Raw genomic sequence first — 7,318 nt, forward strand, 5'->3', positions numbered from 1 at the left:
ACTCTTAATGTAAAGGAACGTCATGTTATATTGCCCCTTATGATAACAACCTTTATTATGCAGTCCGTCGCTTTTATTACTTTGCCATCACAAGTTCGTACAACGCTCAATTTTCCCTTACAATAAAAGATCAAACATATTTAGGAGCAATTTTTATTGAGTTATGCACCGATGACAACTTACTTGAAGGATCTTATTCAATCCATAGGTAGGTATGATGATAAAACAAGAAACTAAAAGATTCAATTGCAATATTTAAAGATATACCTTCAAGCACTAACCTCCCCGACAACGGCGCCAGAAAAGAGCTTGATGTCTACTACACAACTTTATCCTTGTAGACTCGTGTTGGGGCTCCAAGCGTAGAGTTTTGTAAGACAGTAGCAATTTTCCCTCAATTGGATGATCTAAGGTTTATCAATCCTTGGGAGGCGTAGCATGAAGATGGTCTCTCTCAAACAACCCTGCAACCAAATAACAAAGAGTCTCTTGTGTCCGCAACACACCAAATACAATGGTAGTTTGTATAGGTGCACTAGTTCGGTGAAGCGATGGTGGTACAAGTGTAGTAATGATGGTAGATATTGATTCTTGTAATAAGAACAATAAAAACAGCAAGGTAGCAATTGATAAAACAGAGCACAAACCTAGGGTCCGTACTTTCGCTAGTGGAATCTCTCAACAATGCTAATCTAATTGATCATATAACCACCCCTCAAAGTGCGATGAAGAATCACTCCAAAGTTCCTACCTAGCTAAGAACATAAGAATAAATTGTTTGTAGGGTATGAAACCACCTTAAAGTTATTCTTTCTGTTTGATCTATTCAAGAGTTCGTACTAAAATAACACAAAATTATTCTTTCTGTTCGATCTATCCAAGAGTTTGTACCAAAATAACACCATATGATACGCATCAACCAACTCTAATGTCACCTAGATACTCCAATGTCACCACAAGTATCCATGGATTAATTATACGATACACATCAAACAATTTCATATTCATAATACTCGATCCAACACAAAGAACCTCAAAGAGTGCCCCAAGATTTCTACCGGGAGATACAAGGACAAAAATTGTGCATCAACTCCTATGCATAGATTAGCCCAATGTCACCTCAGGAATCCGCGAGTTGAGTGTGAAAACATATATCAAGTGAATCAATATAATACCCCATTGTGACCACGGGTATTCATATGCAAAACATATGCCAAGTGCTATCAAATCCATAAAAGTATTCAATCCAATAAAACAAAATCTCAAAGGGAAAACTCAATTCATCACAACAAGATAGAGATGGAGAAACACCATATAATCCAACTATATTAACAAAGCACGCGATACATCAAGATCGTGCCATCTCAAGAACACAAGAGAGAGAGAGAGAGAGAGATTAAACACATAGCTACTAGTACAAACCCTCAGCCCCGAGGGTGGACTACTCCCTCCTCATCATGGTGGCCACCGGGATGATGAAGATGGCCACCGGTGATGATTTCCCCCTCCGACGGAGTGCCGGAATGGGGTCTAGATTGGTTTTTCATGGCTACAGAGGCTTGCGGTGCCGGAACTTATGATCTATTGACTCCTTTAAGGTTTTCAAAATATTTGGGATTTTGTAGGGCGAAGAGGCGGTGCGAGAGGCCACTAAGGTGGGCACAACCCACCTGGGCACGCCTGGGCCCCCAGGCGTGCCCTGGTGGGTTGTGCTGCTCTCGGGGCTTTCTTCTGCTTCTTCTTTGGCCAACCGGGTGTCTTCTCGTCCAGAAAAAATCTCCAAAAAGTTTCGCTGCGTTTGGACTCCATTTGGTATTGATTTTATGCAATGCAAAAAACAAGCAAAAAAACAGTAACTAGCACTGGGCACTATGTCAATAGGTTAGTCCCAAAAAATGATATAAAGTTGCTATAAAATAATTGTAAAACATCCTAGAATGATAATATAACAACATGAATACTTCACAAATTATAGATACATTGGAGACGTATCACGGCGTTGCTGCTCAAGGGGAGCGGTGGTATGTTGGGGCGGCGGCCCCGGAAGGCGGTGCTGGTGGAGTGTGTTGGGCGCGATGGAGCGGTGGATGTCGGGGCGGCGGCCTGAGAGGATCACTATGGCGGCCAGCCTTCTGTGGCAGCGATGATGGTGGGAGAGATGTCGGAGACGCGGCAATGGTTGCGGTAGTCGGCTCTTCTTCGGTGTGTTAGCGGTATTGCCTCGGTTTGTTTATTGTTGTGGAGTCGAAGCTGCGGTGGTAGGGCCCTGTGGTATATGATGACTGGTAGCAAGTGGCTCGTTTGACGATCTTCCAAGGCGCCAGCTTTCGCCTGGTTTTGTTTTTCTGAGTTCTTCGTCAGAGTCGGAGTTGCGTTGTCTGGCAGCAGGTCGACATGTTGTCGATGAGGGTGGGATTTGCCCTGTGTGTGTCAGTCTTTGGGAGTGGGTTTGGTCCTTGTTGTTCCAGTTTTTGCCCGGCTTTCCGTAATTAACTGGGAAATTCTCTTATGCTTAATTAATAGATGAGGCAATCTTTGCCTCTTTTTTGAAAAAAGGCTGGCATGCCTCCGGTGCTCTGCCGAAGCTGTTTGTTTTCTGGTGCTGCTCGGCCCACGCGTTACGGAATCCCACTTCAACGAAACTGAGTGGCAACGTCTTCGTTGCATGTGATGGCAGGGCTCAACGTCCGATGTCTTGTGGTTCGGTGCCGGCTCGTGCCATGGGACACTTTGTTTGGCAGCCGTAAGATTGACAGCGAAAGCCATGCTTTTCATTTCTGGGTCGACGATGGCAACTGATACGTCTCCAACGTATCTATAATTTATGAAGTATTCATGCTGTTACATTATCATTCTTGGATGTTTTACAATAATTTTATAGCAACTTCATATCATTTTTGGGGACTAACCTATTGACCCAGTGCCCAGTGGTAGTTGCTATTTTTTGCTTGTTTTTTACATTGTAGGAAATCAATATCAAACAGAGTCCAAACACCGTGAAACTTTTTGTGATTTTTTTATGGACCAGAAGACATCCAATGGGCCAGAGCAGCACCTGGGGGGTACCTCGAGGGGGGCACAACCCACCAGGGCGTGCCCCGGTGGGTTCTACCCACCTAGATGGCCTCCCGCACCGCCTCTTCGCCCTATAAATCATCAAATATTCCAAAAACCCTCGGGGAGACCCTATGTAGGATCGAAAGTATGTCTAGAGGGGGGGTGATTAGACTACTTGACCAAATAAAAGTCTAATCTTTTCCCAATTTTAGTTCTTGGCAGATTTTAGCAACTTAGCACAAGTCAAGCAATCAAAATACAATTCAAGCAAGTATGCAAAGAGTATATGAGCAGCGGAAAGTAAAGCATGCAACTTGCAAGAAAGTAAATGGGAGGAGTTTGGAGGGAGCAAACGCAATGTTGACACGGAGATTTTTGGCGTGGTTCCAATAGGTGGTGCTATCGTACATCCACTTTGATGGAGACTTCAACCCACGAAGGGTAACAACTGCGCAAGTCCACGGAGGGCTCCACCCACGAAGGGTCCATGAAGAAGCAACCTTGTTTATCCCACCATGGCCATCGCCCACAAAGGACTTGCCTCAGTAGGGTAGATCTTCACGAAGTAGGTGATCTCCTTGTACGTACAAACTCCTTGGTTCAACTCCATAATCTTGACGGAGGCTCCTGATACGTCTCCAACGTATCTATAATTTTTGATTGTTCCATGCTATTATATTACCTGTTTTGGATGTTTATGGGCTTTATTTTACACATTATTATCATTTTTGGGACTAACCTACTAACCGGAGGCCTAGCCCGTATTGCTGTTTTTTTTGCCTATTTCAGTATTTCAAAGAAAAGAAATATCAAACAAGTCCAAACGGAATGAAACCTTCGGAAGCGTGATTTTTGGAACGAACATGATTCAGAGGACTTGGAGTGCAAGTCAAGAAGCAGCTGAGGCGGCCACGAGAGGGTAGGGCGCCCACCTATAGGGTGTGCCCCCTGTCTCGTGAGCCCCTCGGGCGGCCACCGACGTACTTCTTCCTCCTATATAAGCCTACATACCCCAAAAACATCCAGGGAGCCACCAAAGAAATATTTCCGCCACCGTAACCTTCTGCATCCGCGAGATCCCATCTTGGAGCCGTCGTCGGTGTTCTGCCGGAGGGGGATTCCACCATGGAGGGCTTCTACATCAACACCATAGCCCTTCCGATGAGTTGTGAGTAGTTTACCACAGACCTTCGGGTCCATAGTTATTAGCTAGATGGCTTTTTCTCTCTTTTTGGATCTCAATACAATGTTATCCCCCTTTCTTGTGGAGATCTATTCGATGTAATCTCTTTTTGCGGTGTGTTTGTCGAGATCCGATGAATTGTGGGTTTATGATCAAGTTTATCTATGGATAATAATTGAATCTTCTCTGAATTCTTTTATATGATTGAGTTATCTTTGCAAGTCTCTTCGAATTATCGGTTTGGTTTGGACTACTAGATTGATCTTTCTTGCCATGGGAGAAGTGCTTAGCTTTGGGTTCAATCTTGCGGTGTTCTTACCCAGTGACAGAAAGGGTTGGAAGACACGTATTGTATTGTTGCCATCGAGGATAAAAAAGATGGGATTTATATCATATTGCTTGAGTTTATCCCTCTACATCATGTCATCTTGCTTAATGTGTTACTCTATTCTTATGAACTTAATACTCTAGATGCATGCTGGATAGCGGTCGATGTGTGGAGTAATAGTAGTAGATGCAGGCAGGAGTCGGTCTACTTGTTGCGGACGTGATGCCTATATACATGATCATGCCTAGATAATCTCATAATTATTCGCTTTTCTATCAATTGCTCGACAGTAATTTGTTCACCCACCGTAATACTCATGTTATCTTGAGAGAAGCCTCTAGTGAAATCTATGGCCCCCGAGTCTATCTCTTATCATATTTGCTTCCAGTCTACTTTTATTTGCATCTTTATTTTCTGCATCTATATTATAAAATACCAAAAATATATTTATCTTATCATATTATCTCTATCAGATCTCACTTTCGCAAGTGGCCGTGAAGGGATTGACAACCCCTTTATCGCATTGGTTGCGAGTTCTTTGTTTGTTTGTGTAGGTGCGTGGGACTTGTGAGGAGCCTCCTACTGGATTGATACCTTGGTTCTCAAAAACTAAGGGAAATATTTACGCTACTATTGTTGCATCACCCTTTCCTCTTCAAGGAAAACCAACGCAAGCTCAAGACATAGAAAGAAGGATTTCTTGCGCCGTTGCCGGGGAGGTCTTCGCTCAAGTCAAGACATACCAAGTACCCATCAAAAACTTATCTCCCTCGCATTTACATTATTTTCCATTTGCCTCTCATTTTCCTCTCCCCCACTTCACCCTTGCCGTTTTATTCGACCTCTCTTTCCCAATCTCCTTCTCCCTTTCGTTTGCCTTTTCCGTTTGCTCGTGTGTTAGAAAATTTACCTTGTCATTATGGCTAGTCCTCTATCCTTGTTATTACTCTCGAACATGAAATTCTCAATTTTAAGCAAGGGGAGGGAGAAAATTTAAAAGATGCTTGGCATAGAATTTGCAATGCTCAAAATAAATCTACTAGGAAGCTTTCTACTTCCGTTCTTATTCGCAATTTTTATGTAGGCATTACTCCTTGGAATAGATGTGTTCTTGATACCGTTGCCGGAGGGGATTTCTTGAATAGCCACACGTTTGAAGCCTATAATACTATGTTAGATTTGTTTGGCCCACCACCTCTTTTGGTTAACGGAACTGTTTTAACTTTGGAACATGTTATGCAACGACTTGAGATCATTGAAAATAAAATTGCCACTGTTGAGTTAATTGAGAATTTGGATAAAAAGATTCATAATAAAATTACCCAATACGGATCTAGGGTTGGAGTTACTTTGACAAATCTTAAAGAGAAAGAACCTATAGTTAATGAAAAAATAGATCTAGATTCTGCAAGAATCGGTAAACTTGAGGATATCATAACTAACTTAGGTTCCGCGTTTTCTTCCACGAAAAACACTCCAAAACCCACTACCAAAACTGCTAAGTTTATTTATGTTCCTAAAAATAAGGGTGAATCTTCTAGTAAGGGAGATGCGGATCTCAAATCCATAAGTGTTCATCCCAATTGTCTCTCTATCGTTAAGGAACCTTTTGCTACAAATGAATTTCTTGAATTTTTGCCTAAAGTTTAATCATTGCTAAAAAGGGAGAAACCCCTAAAGATTATGAGTGATCTATTGATTAACCAAGTGTCAAAGATGGCACTACTTAGATCTATCTTCGCTTTTATGCCTAGCTAGGGGCGTTAAACGATAGCGCTAGTTGGGTGGCAACCCAATTTTATTTATGTTCTTTGTTTTTGTTCCTGTTTAGTGATAAATTTTGCTTCTACTTTCTGTTTAGATGTGTTTTAATCTTTTAATTAGTGTTTGTGCCAAGTAGAACCTATAGGATAACCTATGATGATAGTTGATTTGATTCTGCTGAAAAACAGAAACTTTGCGCTCACGAGAAAAAAATCAATAAATCACAGGAACGAGCTTTTGCATTGATTCTTTTTGATGCTGATCAATAACCAAATTTTTTAGAACTTCCTATTTTGTTAGGATTTTTAAGGTTCCAGAAGTTTGCGTTAGTTATAGATTTCTACAAACTGTTCTGTTTTTGACAGATTCTGCCTTTCGTGTGTTGTTTGCTTGATGCATCTATGGCTAGTATGTAAGGGTATGAACCATAGAGAACTTGGAATACAGTAGGTTTAACACCAAAATAAATAAATAATGAGTTCATTACAGTACCTTATGTGGTGGTTTTGTTTTCTTTCACTAACGGAGCTTATAAGATTTCCTATTGAGTTTTGTGTTGTGAAGTTTTCAAGTTTTGGGTAAAGCTTTTATGGACTATGGAATAAAGGGTGGCAAAGAGTCTAAGCTTGGGGATGCACATGTAACCCCAATATATTCAAGGATATCCAAAATCCTAAGCTTGTGGATGCCCCGGGAAGGCATCCCCTCTTTCGTCTTCGTTCATTGGTAACTTTACTTGGAGCTATATTTTTATTCGCCACATGATATGTGTTTTGCTTGGAGCGTCGTGTATTATATTATTCTTTGCTTTTTAGTTTACCACAGTCATCCTTGCTGTACACACCTTTTGGGAGAAGCCTATTTGATTAGAATTTATTAGAATATGCTATGTGCTTCGCTTATATCTTTTGAGCTTGATAGTTTTTGCTCTAGTACTTCACTTATATCTTTTAGAGCATGGCGGTGGATTAATTTTGAAGAAATTT

Source organism: Triticum aestivum, chromosome 3B, assembly GCF_018294505.1.
Source record: "Triticum aestivum cultivar Chinese Spring chromosome 3B, IWGSC CS RefSeq v2.1, whole genome shotgun sequence".
Lineage (NCBI taxonomy): Eukaryota > Viridiplantae > Streptophyta > Magnoliopsida > Poales > Poaceae > Triticum > Triticum aestivum.